The 23,253-nt window shown below is 40.5% G+C and overlaps 1 protein-coding gene across 1 annotated transcript in view; it reads right to left on the reverse strand.

Annotated features, from left to right (window-relative positions):
* plxnb2b (plexin b2b) overlaps positions 1–23,253 on the reverse strand; it is a 107,477-nt gene that overhangs the window by 75,621 nt on the left and 8,603 nt on the right. Inside the window, exon 2 of the mRNA XM_079450456.1 lies at positions 19,611–19,741. The gene's annotated coding sequence lies outside the window, so the exon portion shown is untranslated. The remainder of the gene's footprint in view (positions 1–19,610; positions 19,742–23,253) is intronic.

Consider the following 23,253-nt stretch of genomic DNA (forward strand, 5'->3'; position numbering starts at 1 on the left):
GACAAAAATATAAACAAAATGTCCCGACAGTAGTCTGGTACAACTTCTAAAATACAGCTCATGAGAAAAGCAAGTCTGGATCGGTTCAAGACAGGCAGAAAGCTGCCAAAAAACTGTCACGGCGGTTTACAGTAAGAAATAAACATTAGCACACATTCATCTATTCCCCCTCTTTAAATACAAACACCAGCGTGTCTGTTTTGGACACAATGTCAAAAAATCTAACGGCTCGATACAAACAATAAAAAATATCTTATGTTGACCATCCACTGTGCCACAGGGCGGTCCACACGTTCGCCCACTTCAATACTTCAGTGAGATTTCTGCCCTGTCGTTTTGGCAAGAAGTTCAAGTCGTGGTTTAATGAAAAGCTGGAGAAAACGAAAATGAGTATAAAATATGTGCTGTCAGTGAAACAGGTCACCGTTGCTACCCCCATCCACACCGTTTCCCCTCAGGATGTGACAGGCAAACAATAGCAGCAAAAGACGCATAACAAGGAGAAAGAGAGAGAGGGAAAAAACGGTAAGAAAGTGTCTCTCTCTCTCTCTCTCTCTCTCTCTCTCTCTCTCTGTCTCTCTCTCTCTCTCTCTCTCTCTCTCTCTGTGTCTCTCTCTCTCTCTCTGTGTCTGTCTCTCTCTCTCTCTGTGTCTCTCTCTCTCTCTCTGTGTCTCTCTCTCTCTCTGTGTCTCTCTCTCTCTCTCTGTGTCTGTGTCTCTCTCTCTCTGTGTCTGTGTCTCTCTCTCTCTCTCTCTCTCTCTCTCTCTCTCTCTCTCTGTGTCTGTGTCTCTCTGTCTCTCTCTCTGTGTCTGTGTCTCTCTGTCTCTCTCTCTGTGTCTGTCTCTCTCTCTGTGTCTGTCTCTCTCTCTGTGTCTGTGTCTGTCTCTCTCTCTCTGTGTCTGTGTCTCTCTCTCTGTGTCTCTCTCTGTGTCTGTGTCTCTCTCTCTCTCTCTGTGTCTCTCTCTCTCTCTCTGTGTCTGTGTCTCTCTCTCTCTCTCTGTGTCTCTCTCTCTCTCTCTGTGTCTGTGTCTCACTCACTCTGTGTCTGTGTCTGTGTCTCACTCACTCTGTGTCTGTGTCTGTGTCTCACTCACTCTTTGTCTGTGTCTCACTCACTCTGTGTCTGTGTCTCTCTCTCTCTCTCTGTGTCTGTGTCTCTCTCTCTCTGTGTCTGTGTCTCACTCACTCTGTGTCTGTGTCTGTGTCTCACTCACTCTTTGTCTGTGTCTCACTCACTCTTTGTCTGTGTCTCACTCACTCTGTGTCTGTGTCTCTCTCACTCTGTGTCTGTGTCTGTGTCTCTCTCTCTCACTATGTGTCTGTGTCTCTCTCACTCTGTGTCTGTGTCTTCCTCTCTGTCTCACTCTGTGTCTGTGTCTCTCTCACTCTGTGTCTGTGTCTCACTCACTCTTTGTCTGTGTCTCACTCACTCTGTGTCTGTGTCTCTCTCACTCTGTGTCTGTGTCTGTGTCTCTCTCTCTCACTATGTGTCTGTGTCTCTCTCACTCTGTGTCTGTGTCTTCCTCTCTGTCTCACTCTGTGTCTGTGTCTTCCTCTTCCTCTCTGTCTCACTCTGTGTCTGTGTCTCTCTCACTCTGTGTCTGTGTCTCTCTCACTCTGTGTCTGTGTCTCTCTCACTCTGTGTCTGTGTCTCTCTCACTCTGTGTCTGTGTCTCTCTCACTCTGTGTCTGTGTCTCTCTCACTCTGTGTCTGTGTCTCTCTCACTCTGTGTCTGTGTCTCTCTCACTCTGTGTCTGTGTCTCTCTCACTCTGTGTCTGTGTCTTCCTCTCTGTCTCACTCTGTGTCTGTGTCTCACTCTGTGTCTGTGTCTCACTCTGTGTCTGTGTCTCTCTCTCTCAGAAATGTACCCACAGGAGCCACACTGGCAGCTCTCCAAAAAGACTGTGGAATCACTCAAAGCCCACATGCCTGTGTGTGTGTTTGTGTGTGTGTGTGTGGACAGAAATGGAAAAGCAGGGTTGTTATTTTGTATGCTGGTTGGCAAATTCAGTTTTAATGGTGCATAATAACATTTTGCAATATGTAAAGTAAGTTTATATTGCATTATGATCATGTGAATATGACTAAAGCTCAGTTTCATGTAGCATTCGACATAACACAGTAACTAAACATTTCTTTGAGCACATTTTGAAATGGGTGTGTATAGTTGGGGGTCTTCCACTATCTCTGATCTTGTAACAGATGGGTTTGGCTCAGCTATGCTCTGTATTGATCGAGACCATTGACCCGTCTACATAGCAAACTGGTGGTTGGGAGGTTAATAAAGAAAATCAAACCGGGATTTATGATCATTGAAGACAAAAGCATTTTATGCATTAAAAAGAGAACAAGAAAAAGAGAGAGGTGTTCTCTAAAGAGCCGAAGAGTTAATGTCGGGTTGCTTTGAGCCACCTAAATTTTCCTCACGATTTGGCTAGTTTGCAAACCGAAAAATTAGCATTTCAATACCTCTAAGGGAAATTCATTACGACAAGCTGAAACCTACGAACACTTCTCATTTTGATATACCCTCTCATTCAGTCCGTCTCACTCCGGCTCTTTGATAAGTGCCTGAGAAAAGAGGGGGCGTGCGATGGAGGTGCTGGAAGGCAAATGTTTAGGAGAACAAGCAGCACTTTGTGGATGAGATTCGACAGTTTTGGAGACTCACGCTACGATATCAGCTGATGTTCAGCAAAGCTCACCCGAAAAATATCGCCACAACAGAGCGACTGTTATAATAGAAGCGTTAAGTGAACCGCTTCTACTTTGTAAACCACAGAATTTTTCCAGAAAGTTAGACTCGTAAAAAACAGGCCTTTGACGCAAACGACCGCCAAACTGCACCAATTGACCAACTTTGACATTATAAAACAGCTGTCACACCCCGCTTAGACAGCACCTAAAATATAAATGGGAAAATTGCAATGATTTGACCCTGTATATTTTTGCAAATCCTGTGATTGTCTGGTCCACAGAAACACTTAAAGGGATACTCCACCCAAACCTGTATACATTTCTTTGCTCTTATGAACATAAAATTAGATATTTTGTAGAATTTAGGAAAGCAAACAGTTCTGGGGCACCTTCGACTACCATTTCATTTATTTCCTACAATGGTAGTCAATGATGTTTTCTTACATTTTTCCAAATATCTTTCTTTGTGTTCAACAGTACAAGGACAATTTTTATTTTTGGGTGGAGTATCCCTTTAAAACAGCACAACTTTAAAAAGTTTAATTTAGTGTTTTTACAAAAGGTTCTTGCCACTTAATGTGTATCCATGTTTTTGGCATATTGATTACCATTGTGTTATCATAGTTTTACTACAATTATTGTTAAATTATGGTTACTATAGCAAGACCATATGTAAATTTGTGGTTACTACGAAGCACAAAAACTGTGGTTACAACTTTAGTAAGGTATGGGTAGACTATTGCTACTGTAGTAAACCAAGGTACATTTTCGTATGGGTTGTGCAGCAATTCTTTTGAAACAGACAAAAGTAAACTAAGTTCCAACATCGTTGCCACAAAAATACTTGATCTGCGTGGCTTACCAAATGCTCTTCAAAGATTACACTTCACATATAAAAGATTTTTACAATTTGTTAATCTTATGGAAATGGCAGTGGCATTGCGAGGGGTGGGCTTTGGGGGCTTAAGACCTTCATGTTTTGCCAAAAGCCCCTCGTCTTTCTGAGGATTTCAAACACTTTATGGCCTTTAAATATGTTTTTGCGACGCGAGTCGTGGTGCATGAGAATTTTCGTGTTCATTCCATTAAACGCATCTCTGAAGCAAGTGTCATTTATTTACTTAAAGTCCCCACGAGACAGAATTTGCGATTGACTTCTTTTCCGTATCGTGACGTATATACAAGTGAAACAGCTTCTGAAATTTGAAAAAAAAATTAGTGCGGGGCTTTATTTTGCCGTTCCGTTTGTGATTGGATTGTTGTAAATTGGGCCTGAAGGGGAGGGCTAAAAATGTCAGTATAGTCCCACCTCTTTTTTTGTTGCTGAAGTCATGTGGTGAAGAGTTGTTGTCGAGAGGAGCTTACTGTTTTTGCTTTAAAGATTACAAGTGCAAATTAATTTGGAAAAAATGATGGTGTGCACGGATAACTCATTTATAATAATCACTGCAACACTGTGTAAAACACTTTGAATGATACTTTCCTTTTTAATGTGCACATGAATGAACTGTCTAAACAACTGAAGTTGTTTAACCGGCTCTATAGTTGGTAATGAACCATCTTATATAAACACATGATTTACAGATTATATCTTGTTAATATACATGTATTCAATACGAGGTAAATACAGTGATAAAAACTTGTCTATCAGGGCAACCAACTGTAAAATATACCATGCGTTTAATTACTGATGAAATGTATGACATTACATTTTACATTTAGTCATTTAGCAGACGCTTTTATCCAAAGCGATTTACAGATGAAGAAACATTGGAAGCAATTATAACAACATCAAACTGGTCCATTAAAGCCTAGCACAGTATGACAATAAGGATCAACATGTAAAGACACTGTTGTATGTTATATGCTCAAGATATTGTTGTGTTCGGAAGGATGGTGTTAAGATAAGTCTCTTTACAGTGTACTGGACTTTTCCAGGTAAAAAAAAGCTAAACCTGTACTACAGGCTACAAGCTAAATAATCTGCCAGTGGGTTAAGAAGAACTTCTATCAGGTTCTAAATGATAAAAACTAAAGTATATTTTTACCCTATTGGCAGATATTTCTCTTTTATGAAACAGAAGCATACCTGATTCTTATATTTTCTTTCATAAAACAAGACTAAATGTCATTTTCATTGTCAAGTTCATCTTTGATCTAAGACGTTTTCGGTATTTGTACAAGGAGATAAGACATGAAATGCTTATTAAGTAATACATGTTTGCATGACTGTTAGAGAATCTTTCTCAAAGTGGATCAGTGTACGTGATGTTTTGCATGCAAGAGTTTACTTTGTAGGCATTTTTGAGTAGTCTGACGTTTATGTGTCGGGGTGGGGTGGCTTGTAGAATGTTTTTCTCAGAGGGCTAAGCCCACAATCCCTTCAAACCCTAGCAACGCCCCTGGGCAGAGGTTGAGTGGTTTAAGTGGATGTGAGTATGCTGCTCTATAGTCTGTGTGGGTGGGTGTGTGTGTTCGCGTGCATGCGAGCAAGTGTGTGTGTGTGTGTGCGAGTGTGTGTGTGTGCGCGTGTGTGCGAGTGAGTGAGTGTGAAGAGACCCAGAATGACTCTTCAATCACAAACACCGCTGGCAGCCAAAGGCAAACTCAACCAATTAACTGCTCAGCACACACACACACACGCACACACACACGCACACACACACATCCTGCCACTGTCACACAAACAGGCCGAACCCCTTCAGTACACACACACACACACACACACACAATCCTGACCCTGCCTTCATTAGAGCAGAGGGTCGTTCTGTGTGACAGCCGGGGGCAGAAGAGACTGCTCGCGCACACACACACACACACACACACACACACACACACACACTGCACTGGTGAGCCTGATCCACTGGCAGAGGTGAGCAGCACTCGGTTGTTCACATTCACACACAAACCAAACGCTGACAGCAACAGGTGCAGTGGCCGACAGCCACACAATTAACCGACAAGAAGAGATAAGGAGAAGGAGCAAAGAGCTAAAGGAGAAAAGGAGAGATAAGACCAGATGAGATGAGGAACAATGAGAAGAAAAGAGAGGAGAGAACCGGAGAGGAGAAAATAGCAATGGAGAAAGGAGAGGAGCGAGAAGAAGACAGGAGGAGGAAGAAGAGGAAAGATGAGACAAAAGACAAGATGAAGAGAGGAAGAAAAAGAAGGAAGGAGAGGAGAAAAGGGAAGCAATGAGAGCTGGAGAGATGAGAAGCGAGACAAGGCCAGAGATGAGGAGAGGAGAAAAGGAAACAGGATAACAAAGAAAAATGGGACAAAACGAGAGACGAGATGAGATGAGAATGAGGGAAGAGAAGAGAAGTGAAGCAAGAGGACACTGGCATTACGAAACGAAATGACGTTTATTGTCAACATAAATCACAAATCAAAAGTACAGAGTGGAACTTCAGCACATGCACTAGATAAAGAAACTGCTGGACCGCCTTTGTGTGTGTGTTGAATGGAGGGGGTTTATTATGGAGGGCTTAATTAGTCCGTGCATTAGAGTATTCACATGCCAGAAATAGACAAAACATCTGATTAACATTCACATTTTTCTTTTGAAGATTTCTGAGGATGTGCATGCGTGCGCTCGTGTGACTCTGTCTGGAGATTTGTGATCACATGTGCTGCTGTATATCTCTGTGTGTGTTTAAATAAAAGAGAGAAAATCTGAACAGCATGCAGATGTGTGCGCGCGAGTGTGTGCGTGTATGTCATCTGGCTTGTGATTGAAACCGAATCTCTGTTGAGTTCCAGAGAGAGATGAGATGAGAGCCCATCTCCCATTACACTTTCATTCCGCGATCAATCCCATGAGCTGGAGGCGGACACACACAAACGCACACCCAAACGCATCTGAGCTGTTCTGTGCATATTTGAGCGCAAGCAATAGAACAATGTGTGTGTGTCCAAGAACCACCTGCACTTCTCTGTACAAAATATATGAAGTGGTCAACACTGCACTTTCTAATGGTCGAGATGCACAACACAAAATGAGACGAAAAGAAAATCACGAGAAGTGAGGTGAGAATAAAAGACAAGATGACGAAGTGAGACTTGAAAGAGATTAGATGTGGTGAGAATAAGAGCAGAGAAGAGATAAAAAGATATGAGAAAAGATGAGATCATGTTATTAGAAGATCAGATGAGAAAAGTAACAAAAGTAGAGAAGATTATGGGAGAGACAAAAAGACGAGACAAATACATAAGGTGAGATGAGACAACACGAGAAAAAGAAATCAGAGGAATTGAGAAAAGGCTGAGAACATAAGGAAGATGGGCTATAAAGAGATGAAACATGCAGTCGAGGCATAAGAACAAAAAGCAAGATAAGGGGGTGAGATGAAACAAAATAAAAAGTAGAGATTGTGGGAGAAACGATGAGAATAAGACGAGTCGAGAATAAATGATGACTTGAGACAAGATCAGATTGAGATGAGGAAAGAAGATGAGACAAGGAGAGACAAAACAAAAAGTGAGACAAAAAGAGAAAATATGAGAATATTTTCAGAAGACAATGGCATACGATGACAATAAAAGATTAAATAAACTGGACAAAAGATGACTGATGGGACTTGAATGAGAAACGCAAGAGACGAGTCGAGAATCTGAACAGCAGAAGGGCGGCTCAGTCTCACTCATCGGGGTGCAAGTGGTGTATTGATCGCAGACAGCGAGACTCAAAGTCATTTATCACCAGCTCCTCAAGCCCTCGTGTGTGTGTGTGTGTGTGATAACTCCTGCGATAGTGGCCACAGCATCTATTATTCCTCACAATGGGTTGTGCCTAGACCTGCCCGACAGCTTGACACACACGCGCTCTCTCCCCTCCGACAAAACCGCCCGACGTCTTTCCGAAAATAATAAATAAATAACAGCTCGTATTGTTTCCCAGGCTATGGCCAAACAGAGCGAGCAAAGCTGCTCCACTGCTGATAGCAGAACACAACCCTGAAATATGGCCAACATCCTGAAAACTGCTGAGACTGTGTGTGTAGGTGTGTGTGTGTGTGTGTGTGTGTGTGTACACTGTCGGGTTATAGTACCATACTCAGTCAATCGAATTCAGACAGTAAAGGGTTAACGGAGTAGTTCATCCCAAAATAAAAAGTCTGTCATTATTTATTCACCTTCTTCTCATTTCAAACCCGTATTACTTTATTTCTTCTGCGGAGCACAAAAGAAGATATTTTGAAGAATGTTGGTAACCAAACAACGGCGGTACACATTCACTTCCATTGTAAAGACACAAAACCAATGCGAGTGAATGGGTACCGCCAGTGTTCATTCTTCAAAAAAAATCTTCTTTTGTGTTCTGCAGAAGGTTTGAAATGAGAACAGGGTGAGATTCAAATATGTTCAACAGCATTCACAACACACTTGCCTACATGTAAAAATACTGTAGTATACGGACGTATTTACTTAAGTAAAATTGTAGTTTACAGAAGTATAGTATAGCAATCTGTAGCATCATATACCTTGTCATAAAATAATAAACTATAGTAATTTAAAAGTATACTGCAGTATTTACTAGAACTGTAGCACAATTCCTAGATTATACAGTGTTTTCGAACCTTACTATAGTAAATATTCAAGTATACTACAGCTACTACCGTTTATCAATTTACTGTAGAATATAGGTTCTATAGTATTCTATAGTATAGTATTAGGATACCACATGTCATGACTTTTGCAACCTTGTATTAAAGTCCAATGTATGAACTTTAGCAGCATCTTGCGGTGACGTTGCGAATTACAACCAACGGCTCACTCCACCCCTTCCCTTTTTGAACGGTGGCTGACACAGGACAAAGTTGTTGCTTTTCGCTTCTTTGGAGATTTGCGCACGAAATTCGCTCTGTATTGCAGTTTGTCCATTTAGGGCTACTATAGAAACAACATGGTGAGTAAAGCTTCATTATGTATGGTCTTTAAACACTTCTGAAGACATGGTTGTGTGTATTGTATTGCATTTATGTCAATATATCCAATAAAAAAATGACACACAGCACCTTTAAACATTCAGATTCTTACGTTTATCTATCAGGATCGCTGGTGGGTTTTACGTTCCAGACTGAAGATCGTTCTCACTTTTGAACGCACTGGAACATGGAGGAACACAGACTGATGAATCATGAGCAATAAAACCAGGAATGTAAGTAAATACGGACGTTCATTTCAAAATTTTGTCTTTTTCGGTGAGCATGTCAACATCCGAACGATCGGACTCCCAGCTCAGCATCATGAGGACGATTAAAACAGAGAAGATGAACAAATGAAGTGAGACATTCTCGTTTCCTCCCAGCCCGACTCAGAGGCCTGATGCGTGTCAGGATGAATAAAGGTTCTGCAGGAACCAAACAAAGTGCTGGATATTTGGCATTTCGACTAAAAACAACGGACAGGCCGTCTACAAGAAATACACCAAATCCTTCAGGTTCCTGTCCCAGAGGAACAGAGAAAGAAAGAAAGAAAGAAAGAACACCCAAACAGAGGTGTGACTTGGTAATTTTACGATGTGGTTGAACGTGTGGTTTACTCGCATCTATAATGGCACATGTGGGGACGAAACAAGGAGCGTCTCTTATTTTCCTCTGGTTGTAAGAGGGAACCATGCGAAACTAGACAAATACAATGTAATCCGAAGAAAGAAAGAAATTCTCTCACGCCACACACACCATTGATTTCTTATTCTCCCAGAAACATTTAATGAGCAGCGCAAAGAGACGAAACTTAACAGAGAGCAAAAAATCCAGAGGTGTAACAGAAGATGAGTAACAGCGGAACAGGTGTTAGAAGTGACGGTTCCCACGGTGGAACCTGAGCCAAAACCCGAAGAGGTCTGAGATTCATGAGACCAAAGCTGCATCACATCTGTCTGCGAGCCATTGCTGGACCTTCAACACATCTTGCATTAACTGAGAAAGCAAATATTTCAAGCGGAATTTAATAAGAATGAATAGTGTTGCTAATTCAAAAAAGCCGTTTGTGTTTTATCACCCCATTCTCTAAGGAATTATATATATATATATATATATATATATATATATATATGCAAGGGATAGCTCAGCCAAAAATGAAACAAATATGTCATCATTTACTCATCCTCATGTCATTCCAGACCTGTATGACTTTCTTTCTTCTGAAGATATTTTAATGAATGTTGATAAGCACACAACACTTGACTTCCATTGTACAGACACAAAACCACAAAGACATTTCTCAAAATATCTTCTTTTGTGTCCCACAGAAGAAATAGTCCCATACAGGTTTTGAACAACAAAGGTAAATAAATGATGACTTTGGGTGAGCAATCCCTTTAAATAATCATGTGATGAATTACTGTGGCCATTATAGCTAGAAGACGACCACACGAACGTTGCTTTTACGCTAAATTAATATTTCCTCAACATCCACGGCGTGCGACTAACAGAGCAATTTGTGAATAAGGAACATCTGCTCTACGTCTAAAATAAACAGAAATTCTGTGCGTGTTTTTCCTTTTAAAAAGAATCACAACAAACCCAACGCAGCGTTACATTAGTACGGTTAGCACCTGATAAAACTGGATCGTGGGAGGTTAGCGACCAAGACAGGTTTACGTGACAACGCCGCTCATTACTTAGTTGAGTAAGCGTGGCATTAGATATCAATGTTTCCAGACAGATGTTGTACGTCTGCTGACAGGCTCTAATCCACGAGCTGGCAGGACCTTGTTTTAGCGATGAAACCAATTTAAATGCTGAAGAGCCATTAGAGAGACAGACCGTAATGTGAGATTTGAACATTCTCCTGAACACAGATCCATTAGCGCTAGTGAAAGAGAATGACTCGTGTGGTACGTAGTACGTACAGCCATTACGTCGTCCCTCAGGGGCCAGAACCGGCCCCCGGCGCCGAAATTCGGTGGTGAGCTTTATCGCTTCATCCACTCTTTTGGATCCCCGGTGGAACAACAGTCATGTGGCGCTAAACATTATCAATAAGCTAACAGCAGCTTGTGTAAAATTGCTCAAGGATTAAATGGTAATTACGTTTGTCAAAGCAACAACTAAACAAATCCACTTCTTCAATTTGGTCCTTATCTACAAGGGCCAAGCTGCCTTAAGTTCTCATGGAGAGGTGGGCTTTATGACCAAAATATTTTGGGCATACAGTATATGTAGCAAGATATTTACAATATATACATTTTAAATACTGTAATTTTTGATCGAAATAAAATGAATGGAGAAATAAGTCCATAACCGCAGCTTTTTTAAACCACATGACTTTCTTCTGTGGAACATAAAAGGAGAAGTTAGTAACCGCAGTCAGCATCCATTTTCATCGTACAAAAATTAGAACATCATCAGCATTTTTCCTTCACGTTCACCATGAGAAAAGGTCATTTCGTGTGGAACGACAAGTGTAAACAGAATTTTAAGTTCCTCCCAACAAGAGTTTCCTGTAATGCCATCATTAATAATATTCATTTTTCTCCTCATAAAGAGAGAAAATCATAATGTGCCCTGCATGCAAACACCAGAAAGACTGAAATCCACGGGACATTCCACGCCGAGGGAATATAAGCGAGAGAGAAAGAAGGTGAGGAGACGAGTGGAAGGAAGATCAAGTCTTGCCTCTCGCTGTAGTGCCGAGCGAATTCGCGGGTTCACAGTTTGGGGTCTGCGAATCCGAGCGTGTGAATATTTATTAAGAAGCGCGAGGAGAATATGAGCCTACCCTTGATTCTGACTGAAAATTGAGCTGCTGCCCTCAGTGCATATCTGAAAGGATTTTAGACTGTGAACGTATGTGGGTTTTTGAGCGATAGAGACAGTTTGAAGGGATATAACAGTCTTGTTCCAAACCACTTTTCCGCCCAGACACTGTTATAGACTGTAGGTTCATGTAAATTTATGATCATACAGCGGGAAGAACTCTCGCCCTGGAGCAAGACTTTGCTGTGGCATACACTCAACCCACCTCAATACCTTGCGTATTGATTCGCTACACTTGTACGACTCGTTTTTTCATCAACATCCTTTAGTGTCTTCAATTTAAACTTTTTTCTGGTCAGTCAGTAAAAAATCCACATCCTGAATATGTGAGTAATGTGCCTTTCAGCTGGTACTGTATGTATATACTGTATATGTAAATACACATATATATATACACATTATTGTATCACACATTACTCAAAATTCCACCAAAATGTATATGATATAGCTAATAACTAGAAAAAATTATACGATTTATACCTTCTCAAAATATTTAGACACTATAGAATTTCCAAATGCATAATTCTACTATAGTAGTATACTGTATATATGTAGTATATAAAAATATTTTATGATATACTTTAAATGAATATTTATTTACCAATATCTTAAATAAATATTCATTAAAGTGCATTCAGGCCATGCACTGTGATTTTACATGATAGACCTTAAAAACTACAACTTGTAAATTTAGCTCCAAAATGTACCTCTTGACTGCCGCAATGTTTTGCAAAAGTAAAATAAGGAGCGAAAGTAATAAATTGGATGTCTCTCAATATTTAATCATTTGTTCTATATTTCTATATTTTATTCAATTTAAACAATAAAAATTTCTAGTAAATGACAGTCAATTTACAGTAGACTAAAGTTGAAATTACTGCAAGCATATACATACAACAAATACAATACAGTGTATTGCCATAGAAACCTAGACGCAGCTTAAAATAACAAAAACTATATAAGACCTCTACCTGCACGACTTGAAAATAGCTGCTGGGAGGCATTTTCAAGATGGCCGCCGACCGAACTGACATGTTTTAGTAATGGGAACCGCGAGTAAGAATGACATCTGACCCTATCAAGCAGTTGGCCACAAATACACCTTTACACAAACAAATAATCACCTCAGGCAAACAAAGCTCCCGCCAGAGTCGACATATTGGCAGACGAAGCGCTCGATAATGGTTTCGAGGGTTTCTATCACTCATTGGAACTGAGGTAGCAGTGGAACGCAAAGATAAGCGTCGGATCGGTGGCCTGTGACAAGCACGTCCTTATCTGACAGACCAATTGAGCGTCTATCAATACAAAACACACAACAACAACAAGACCAACACCTGTTTAATCGAAACTCTATGCAAAAACCAGACGACCCGTAGGACAGCCAACAAATGCACAACGCAAAGACGGAGAACATCCATACTTGGACAAAAACAATTGATGGACGTGAAATGCTCAAGTGATTGAAGAACGACGGATGACGTCAAACAGAAACTTTCAACAAAATTGTGTCCGACAGGTCAAGCTGCTAATAATCATTATCTTTTGCAAACTGCGATAACCTACGAAAATTTTTAGTAAAATGTAAAAAAGTGCATCGTTTCAAGCTTTTTCAAGCGATTTTATAGACTACTTAGGGAAGCTGTTTCTGCTTGTTTGAACAAAGCACAACAAACAGAACATTTCCTAACAAATTAAAGTGTTACAGATTTCACCATACATTTCAGATAGAAAAAAATATATAAAACATGAATAAAAGAAATATACTGGAAACGCTTTTTGACCAGTTGATACATCAGTCTCTGACGGCATGCCGTCTTAAGCTTCGTTCCAGATCCCTCAGATTTACGATATATTTCCCACCTCAAACCTAGATAAACGTCTGGATTAGTAACAGTAAAACATTAACGTTACTAATTATACGGTAACATTTAAATGTAAAAAGTCTTTATTTACACACAAAGTGAAGCATGCAGTGGTGCTGCTTTTGGGTCACAAGGTAATAACAGACCCATTCCAGAAATGATTACCAGGTTGAGGTGGAAAATATCCAAAATGTCCGGATTCCAGCATTACCATATACTTCAAAGTGCGTACTTTCTCATCACCGCTTTCTGACCGCATGGGGCAAGTATGCAAATTACAAGTGGGGTTTGATTAGCTTGTTCAGGTGTGCTTGATTACAGCTGCAGGACGGTGGATCTTCAGCTGAGCATGACGTCTACAGCGATGCTCCAAAATAGACCGTGATTACCGCCAGCGGTGAAGCAACGCTTCCTGTTGCGTTACGGGTTCAAAATAAACCTCACTTTGAAAGAATCTGTGCACTTTGCCCTATAAAAGTGTTTGATTCTGAACAACTCGCGCAACAAATGCAGCAAAACCCATTCGCGCTTACAAAGGCTGGTATTGATTAACTGGCGATGGTTTTGAAAGGACTGTACCATTACTGATGTATAAACCTGTAAATATCCATTACACCTAATGGATCACAAGCCATTAGAATGAGAATAAAGGCAAATGTTTACAGACACGAAAACATCCTGCGATAATGGACAATGCAAGAAATGAAACGGAACAAATATTATGAAATGTGAGACTGAACGACATTCTGACTCGCATTATTAACACTGTCTTACAGCAACACCGGCAGATACAGTTTCAGGGCGACTGTTTTTCTTCCTCGAACACAAAAGAAGATATTTGGAAGAATGTTGGTAACCCATTCACGCTCATTGACTTCCATTGTATGGGCACAAAACCTCAGAGACATTTTTCAAAATATCTCCTCAAAAGAGAGTCTCACATAGGCTACATGAGGGTGACAGAATTTGTATTTTTGGGTGAACTATCCCTCAAATCTAAATCTAAATACACAATGGAGTGAAACATGGAGAGGTGTTTGCCTCCTCATTTCATAATTCTACCTCACTGATGTGTGTCTGTTTGTGAGTGCGTGTGCACGCATGTCCTGGACCTGAAAACCTGCCCGGATTCCTGCGAGAGCCCCCAGCCGTCCGGTAATGAGGCAGAGAAAGAGACCGTGTCAAGAAGTGGATTCTTTCTGCTGCACGCCATCTGGAAAAGGCAAGCCAGATAAACAAGAAGCCTGCTTGTATCCCTCCTAACACACACACACACACACACGCACGCAAAACCTTTTAGGTTGTCAGGGACTCTGTCTTATCAATTTCCAGCCAGATACAAACCAAAAATGAGAAAACACAAAAGCAGAAGCCGACGAGAAATAAACAAAACGTGAATTTCCAGACAACAATGGCCGCCCTAAAGAGATGATGGCCGAGGTATTCTTTTTAAGGGGCCTTTCGGTTTTCTATCTGGTCAGGCTTCGTCCCAAACCTTGCACGGTAAATGGAAACTTTGTGCCAACACACACATTCGGTCACGGACAATAGAGGCGGTTAAAATGGCTAGAGACTTAAATGGCGAGAAAGAATCACGAAAGGCTAAAATGTGTTAAAGCGTAAAAGCTGAAGGGAAGGTTTGAAGTAAAGAAATATAAATTAATAAATAAAAACACCTAAGGGGAATATTCACCAAAAACACAAAGCTTGTTAAAAGTAGCAACCAAAACTCATTTGTCACCTTATAGACGTTCGGCGATCTGTTTTAAGACATGGTTCACACAAAAATGAGAATTCTTTCTTCATTTATTCATCCTCATGTCTTTTTAAACCTGTATGACTCTTTTTCTTCTGCAGAACACAAAAGAAGACATTTTGAGGAATTTTGCTATCCAAACAACATGGAACCCCGTTGACTTCCACCGTATGAACACAAAACCACATTTTTCTAAATATCTTCTTTTGTTTTTCACAGAAGAGTCATAAACACACTTGGAACCTGTCGAGCGCTCCGTCACGGTTTTCTCTAAACTGTAAGCACTTTTACACAGAGACAACACACCTGACCTTTTTCCAAACACACACACATCAGCATCAGGTGACCTGCGTTGGGGCTCAGGTGGCAGGTGAGAGTTCTGGGGGGGCGTTTGACAAGTAAAGTCGGTCAGATAACGGTCAAGCAGCACATCCCAGCAGAGAACGTGGACGGTGAGTAATCAGACGGCTGTCTATTTGCATTAAATCACAGCTGAGAAGTTTGACCTGATTACTAACCCGCCTGTTCAGGCAGCGCTCGGAGAGAACAACCTACGATGATGAAGAAGTCACCGCCGAACCACTGATCAAAGCAAACTAAATCATCTGGGTCCAAGAAGAGAGTACAATACCTTGAGATGATACGGTAACATCTAAAATCTCAGATTTTATCGCCGCAAAACTTTCGACGCCAATCACCTGATCTGTGCATGCCATGTGACTTATCTCAAAGGAGATGCAAGATAATGGTGCTCAACAAGAACATGCACGAAAAACCAAATATGGCCACATATTTCTAAAAGACCACAGACATTATTCTCTATATCTCAACATACAAATGGCTTTCTCTACTGTATAGTGTCTATCCATATGCTTATAGGAATGTAGGAGAAATTACTTTACTAAACAAAACCTTTAATAAATATATTTAGCTACATTTTACTCATTTCTGCTTGGCTTTCGGCTTTGTCATCATTTACAATAATAACCTTGGACACTACAGAGGTTTTCGGGACATGCTACCGTGTCATAAAACTGCGTCTTCAGCGAACCGTCGCAACCCAATCCCCCAGTGTGGGTCAAGGGGTTGTGGGTAACAACCCAGGAAGCGTGAACAGATGCATACTTTAGAAATCGACCAGAAATAGTGTGCCATCTGTGCACCTCTGACATCATATTTTCAGTAGACTAATCCCTTGCATTCTATAGTAAAACTTAAAGGGACTGTTCGCCCAAATATTATTTCTTATTTTCATGATTTACTCATCCTTACGTCATACCAAACCTATATGACTTTCTTCTGCAGAACTCAAAATAAGATATTTTGAAGAATGTTGGTAACTAAACAACACTGGCCCCCATTGACTTCCGTTGTATGAACAAAACCACTGAAATGTTTCTCAAAATATCTCCTTTTGTGTTCCACAGAAGGAGTCACATACAAGTTTTGATAGAGTAAATAAATGATTTGTGAGCCAACAATCCCTTCAAACACTAAATCAGAAAGTTAAGATAAAAACATACACAAACATTCAAATGCAACGTGAATATAAGAATCATGTTATGCTTATCTCACGAGCACAAGGTCTCTTCATAACTTCTCGGTGTGGAGTCCGGTTTACACACCATCCTCTCGCGGCCTGATATTTTACGAGAGCGATAAAGGCCCGGCATTCATTTTTAATGTCACAAATGTAATGCATTACCAAGGGTTCAAACACACACGTGCGGACGAACACAAAAACGCACACCTCATTAAGCCGTGTGGAAAACTGCTCTAATATCCCTGAGAGGAGTGCGGCGTAAGATCTGCCACGGCACGAGACTAATGCGACTAACCGTTTGACTGGAAAGTTCACAGAGACCCTCAGGTAATGGAGCAGGACCTCTGGAGACAGACTTCAGTCTAGCGGAGGGATGGAGGGAGGGCGGGTTAGTTATGCCACTGTTTAAATCATCTGTAGAGGTCACGGTCACACCCAGTCTCGTCTAAGGGCGAACGACACGAGGAGACAAAAGCGGACTGCTCCTGTCATAATACACGCTGCTGTCTGAGCTGCAAAAATATTAACAATGACAATCTAGTTATTACCGATAGTTACTATCTACAGCAAGTGTTTGGTACGATAACTGATGCAAAAATAACACACTACTCCCTGAATTACTTCATTTCTTGTTTAGTGAACATAAACCTCACTAAAAGTTGTTACGTTTATCTTTAAAACATTAATATAATATGATAAAAAAACATAAACAATATGAACAGGTTTATTTAAGTTATAAAATTTGATTTATTTTAATTTATTATTTACATTATTATAATTTTTTTTATACTATCGAAATATTATATATAGCCTTAATAGTTAACACAGTTTTTTGCTTTGCGTTGCAAATCTTTTTTACAGTAAAACAAGAAAAGGCATCAAATCATCACCTTACAGTTCATTGTTTACATTCTCTAATCATACGATCTTAAATAACCGTCAATGTCATTCAACACACACAACACTCGTGGCAGATAAGATGGCATGTAATCCAAGTTTAGCTAACAAGTTTGTCTGTCGAGACAACGAGGTGAGAATATTTTTTCTCAAGCTTTTTCTGCAAATACTGGAGAAACTAAAACTTTTCAAGTTAAAAAGTAAAGCAAACTTTTTTATTACTTTGCATGTAAACACTGTGGCACTTTAAACTAAACTTGTGTCAGGAAAACTGTCGTCAAATATTTAACAATAGCACATATTTAAGGTTGGTTGAATTCAAGTGTTCTGGGCAAACTCTCAGCCTTGCATGGACAGAGCGGGAGCGCAGCGATACCTGGTAAACCAGAACGGTTCATGATACGTAACAGGATTAAATGATCTGACAGATACAGGCAGATATGGTAGAGGTGAAAATGGGGATGGAGGTGGGTTTTAAGTGCGGCATGATTTAGCAGCTGACAAGGAGTAAAGAAAGGCAACTTAAATAGGAGGCAGTCTAGTGTGTGTTATATGACTATTGGTTAACCTTGATAAGCTCCACTTGATGTGATCGGCTGACGCAAGCAAGACTCACGTGACCTGCCAGAACAAACGCAACGCTTGATATAACTTATGAAGAACGGTAAGACACAGTAACATTAGCTCAACCAACGGCGTGAGTTTGAGGTGATGCCATCTCTTTTTTTTTACCAGTCGAACTTGTGAAATCTGCATACACCGTATCTCAACGTCGGCCAATTAAATTTTGGTGCCCGTAAGACGCACCTTATATTTGGCCCTTGGCCCGTTTTAAATCCCTTAATATTTAAATATATTTTCCCCTCCTGGGACGTTCCGTTTAATACTAAGGTCATTACACCATCCGTTTGTAATTTCTGCAGCTGGTGTCCAACAGCCGGCCATAATTAACTTCAGCCGGCAACTACTTAATTCTCAGAATGAATCAGCATTTCATCATTATGCCCTTCCCGAACACTTTCAATTACCTGATGCCTAATAGTGATTCTGCTTTCTGAAGCAATGACATCTACAATGAAAACAACATAACTTTCTCTCCCGTCGGCCTCCGTTTGGGGAGGTTGGGATGAGGTCATCGAATTCCGAGCATCACGAGCACGCCCATGCAACGAACACCTGAGTGTTGATCATGACAGAGGTCCTGTAAATTTAAGGGCCAGATTTACTAACAGCTTGCGGCAAAAAGTAAAAAATATATCGTCTGTAATTACTAAAGTCAAAATTAGCAAGGAAAAGGCGTGGACATTGAACTCACTTGTAGATGTTTCCTCTTCAGAAGCAAACAAATAATTGACTTAATTAAATCGGAAAAGCGTATGAGTAAACGCACCGCCATCGATGATTTTCTACGTTTGGGAGGGGTTCAAGCAGACCAATCACAGCGCTTTCATTCCATGTCAAATTGATACGTTGTTACAGTTTTGGAAAGGTGCGCGTCATGCTACGGCGTAGGGTACACAAGTAAAAATTGGGCTTGAGAGTCTACTGCAACCCATACAAATTTTACAACTATGGCGCCATCTCTGTTTGAAACTAACAGTTATGGAAACAGATCAACGTCTCTAATTATTAATCATTATTATAATCTTACCGTTGCAGATCAGGACAAGGTATGTACTTGCTCACTCACAGATTTTTGTTTATTTTAGCCAACAATGTTATGGATTACAGCTAAAGCGGCACATAAATAAAGGCACCAATTCACCAACAATCAGCTGAACTAATTTGACTAATAAAGAAAATGACAAAATATGACTATATATATATATATATTCACAATTACTACTGTACACAAAGTGACATGCCAAAAAACTGCATACAACTAGAATCTAAACAGTACTAAAAGGATCTGATTTAATCTACAACTAGTCACAGAACCTCGCCCGTAGAATTTTCCGTTGGCCCTTCAGACAAAAATAAAGATGCTTAAAAGGGTTCTTCACAGCAATCCCATAGAAGAACCATTTTTGGTTCCACAAAGAACCATTCAGTCAAAGGTTCTTTAAAGAACCATCCCTTCCTTACCTTTTTATAATCTGAAGAACCTTTTTTCGCCACAAAGAATCTGAATCTGGTTCCTCTCAGGATTCCTCTTCTCCGACATCTACAAGAAACAATCTTTTGGATGTTTGTTTCTTGCCAACTTCGTCTTCTCGCTGGGGGAGATTAAAAAACATTATTTACTGTTTTGTGAAGAGCAACACACAATAAACAGGACAAACAATTCATCCAACTCATCAATATATTCAATAAGTGAACAAGCAAGAAGTGAACGATCTTTAGATTCTGTGCAGAGTAAACCTGCGTATAAGCCACAGATGACACAAACTGACAGTAAACAAACATGTTGTTCTGGGGAACATTGTGTGAGTTTCCTTGCGTATCGTGATATGGACCTGATGCATACCAAGTATGACAAGAGAGCCGGATGACAGACCAGGTTAGGGTGTTTCGTGAAAATGTTTGCCATTCCCATAGTGCCCGATTTACGCTGACCTGGAATCAGATTCCACTATTTCATTCCAAACATCCCTTCTAGGTGAATATGCAAAGCAAGAACTGCACAAACAAGCTGCAGTTCAGGCAGATGCTCGCCCTTACCTCTCATTAGCGAAGCAATATTGTTGTAAACGACAGAGGCGTGTTCGTCACATTAATATGAAGAAAAATAATCACATTCGTTCGCCCACAGCTACAAATTATTACAGGCAAGGAAGGCGACGTAAACCAGTTTCAGAAAGGAGACCCGCACACGGGCGGCCGAGAAACTCTTCTTAATTGATATTCCGACCCGAGTTTTGTTAATTAAAGCGGTGATTATCTTGCCAAATGGGTCATGACAACTGGAGGCGATGGCTTGTCCTTTAAAAGCAATTGTTAAATTTGTAATAAATTGTGTCGGTTCCCACCGGTCCAAACTGGAGGCGGCAACCTGGGTGAAGGAATTCTTGCGTGCTCAGAAACAAAAAAATTATCTGAAGGATTCACAAAACTCAAATCAACCTTAAATAAAACTTCAGGGGATGGTGTTTATAAGAATTTGTATTTTTTTATTGTGATGTGTGTGGAACGAACATAGTGATAAAAAAATGGTGTTGGGCGGATCTTCTGGCCTCAAGCCATCCATTATTGGCCTCCAAGTAAGAGAGACAGACAGTGAGAGGCTTTCGCTAACAGAAAGATAACGTATTGTTATCGGGCCGAGAACGTTGAAAACAGACCTTGTTTTATCAGAGCGGTCCTGAGATTGAATGACACAGAGGACATTCAGAAAGAAACTTCAAGAACTGCCAAAGTGCCCCATGAACATAACATTTAAATCACTGCTACTAGATCAGGCCGTCTAGCCTTATCTTTAAAGGGACAGTTCTCCGACCCCAAAATAAAGCTTCTGTCATCATTTTCTTACCCACAAGTTATCTGTATAAATGTGTTTGCTTTCAGAAAAAACAAGAATGCTCATAACAAAACATTTCTTAGACACCATTGACTCCCATAGTAGGAAAAATTACAGTTGTATACAAATGTGCCCCAGTGTTTGCTTTGCTACATTCTTCAAAATATCTTCTTTTGAGTTCAACAAATTTCATAAAGAAACGTTACCTACTATGGTAGTCAATGGTGGCCTGTGTGGTTACAAGCCTTTTTCCAAAAGAGTAAATGATGACAGAATTTTTATTTTGGGGGAACTACCCTTACCATGTACTCCAAATATAAAATTATGTTCTACAACTTGTTCCTCAACCACTTGCCATTAAATAAAAAACGATTCAACAACTAGACGCACATGGGTGCAGATGAGAGCAAGCCGCATGTCTCATATAATCCGTATCCTTGCCCTGCGACCGTGACCCTACTTGGGCACCGGATGGCCCTCGGGCGATAGGAACGGGCTCTCTGCATGATGCTGGAAAGAGATGAGACGATCCAAGACGGCAGGTGTCCAGGCCCCTACCGTCCAACCTTACTAAACCCAACCGTGAGATTGGCACCTCAACGCAACCCATACCTGGTAATGAGACCACTTTCTTTGATACACAAGCGTGCCCACGGGGAACACGCACACCAGACACAAAAACACGCTCTAATGGGCTTCCACACGCTCTCGGCTCAAGGACGGCCCACGGAGACGCAGGTGGGACTGGACACGTCTGTTCACAGGACTAAATTATTGATCGGTTATTAGACAATCGTGGATCTGCTACCTGAGCTTGTGCACAAAAAGAAATAACAAAATGAAATGAAGTATCGGCTAAGAAAGAAAGAAAGTCTGAGAGGATTTATTGAAAGGTGTGCGTGCGAGCTAATACGCAGCAAACAAAAATCGATCTGCGTTGTTGTGAATGAAAACAGTTGGGTTCTCTTAGCTTTGAGCTTTATACCATTCAGTGAGTGCTCTTGCCGGACGAACGCTGGCGGAAATCGAATCTTTGGGTCTTAAAATCTATCAGCGAAAGAAAGGTCTTGCTGCTGGGCTCAACGGGGGCGCTAGCCACACCATTAGCCTCTCCACCGCAATTACTTCTGGATTGACTGAGTCCCAGCGTTATTTTTAGTTAGTCACTTAAAGCGTGTGCTTATAGAAGCCATTTAACCTGGCAGGAGCCTTGACCCTTGCTCTTAAAGACATAAAGCATAGTTCAGCGTACTTCTGACAGGACAACAAGCTCCTGTTTGCTCTGAACGCATCTCATTCATCCCCCGGCTAAACTCTGGTCAGTCTCTCTGTCACTGTCTCCGTGTCACGCGGTGACTGCGTTTTGTTTAATGAGCTTACTGGGAGATTCCTAATGAGATTCTCCTCTGTTGAGAAAACCTGCCAGCGCAAACCCAATTTGCAGGATTTACACCACATATCCAGCCAGGTCTTGTTTTTTTCCGTGTTTGGATGCTTTAAATTGGTTGGAGTTCATCAAACACTTAAGCAAAGAAAAAAATCACGAATCTTTTTTGATGTCTCATTTGTTTCTCCTATGAGGATGACTAGAGAATAAATGGAGAACATTTTTATACACAGTCTAATTTGTGGACAATATACGCATGTAAACGCAATATATTTCTTTGTTGTATTTCTTTGTCATCAAAACCTGCAGCTTCCTCTAAAACTACTTCCCTTTTCACCAACTGGCACACCCAGAAGAAAATGTTATAACTGTGTTTCATTTGAGGATTAACGTTGAGGAGAACAAACAGAAACAAATGAGACAATAGTTAAAATCCACCCAGTCTGAAAGTGTAAAATGAATGTAGATTGTAGAGGTAAAATAATCTGGATTTGGGTCAATTTTATGCTAAATATTTGAGTTCATATTGAGATTTTCAATAATATTGACTTTTAATTGCAGACTTGACCGATCTGAGCTCAGTTTGACACATTGTTGATGTCAACAAAACTCTAATGGAGACATTTGTTGGATTTCTGTCTCTTTTTATTCTCAGATGAAATATCTGAGACCAGATGAGACCTAAGCAATCGTTTTCATTTGCTCTCCATTTAATCTCCCTGATGTCCAGGAGAAAGAAATGAGAAATTAAAGAGATCTTGTGTCATCTTTCTATTTTACAAGCAGTCTTATGTTGATCAAGTCTTCTGCTTCTCAGATCATTCTCCCGAAAGAGCAAAAACACAACAAGGTCTCCTCCGAGTTTTTGAAGAGATCTCGATAAT

The sequence above is a fragment of the Barbatula barbatula genome, assembly GCF_947034865.1.
Source record: "Barbatula barbatula genome assembly, chromosome: 25".
Taxonomy (NCBI): Eukaryota; Metazoa; Chordata; class Actinopteri; order Cypriniformes; family Nemacheilidae; genus Barbatula; species Barbatula barbatula.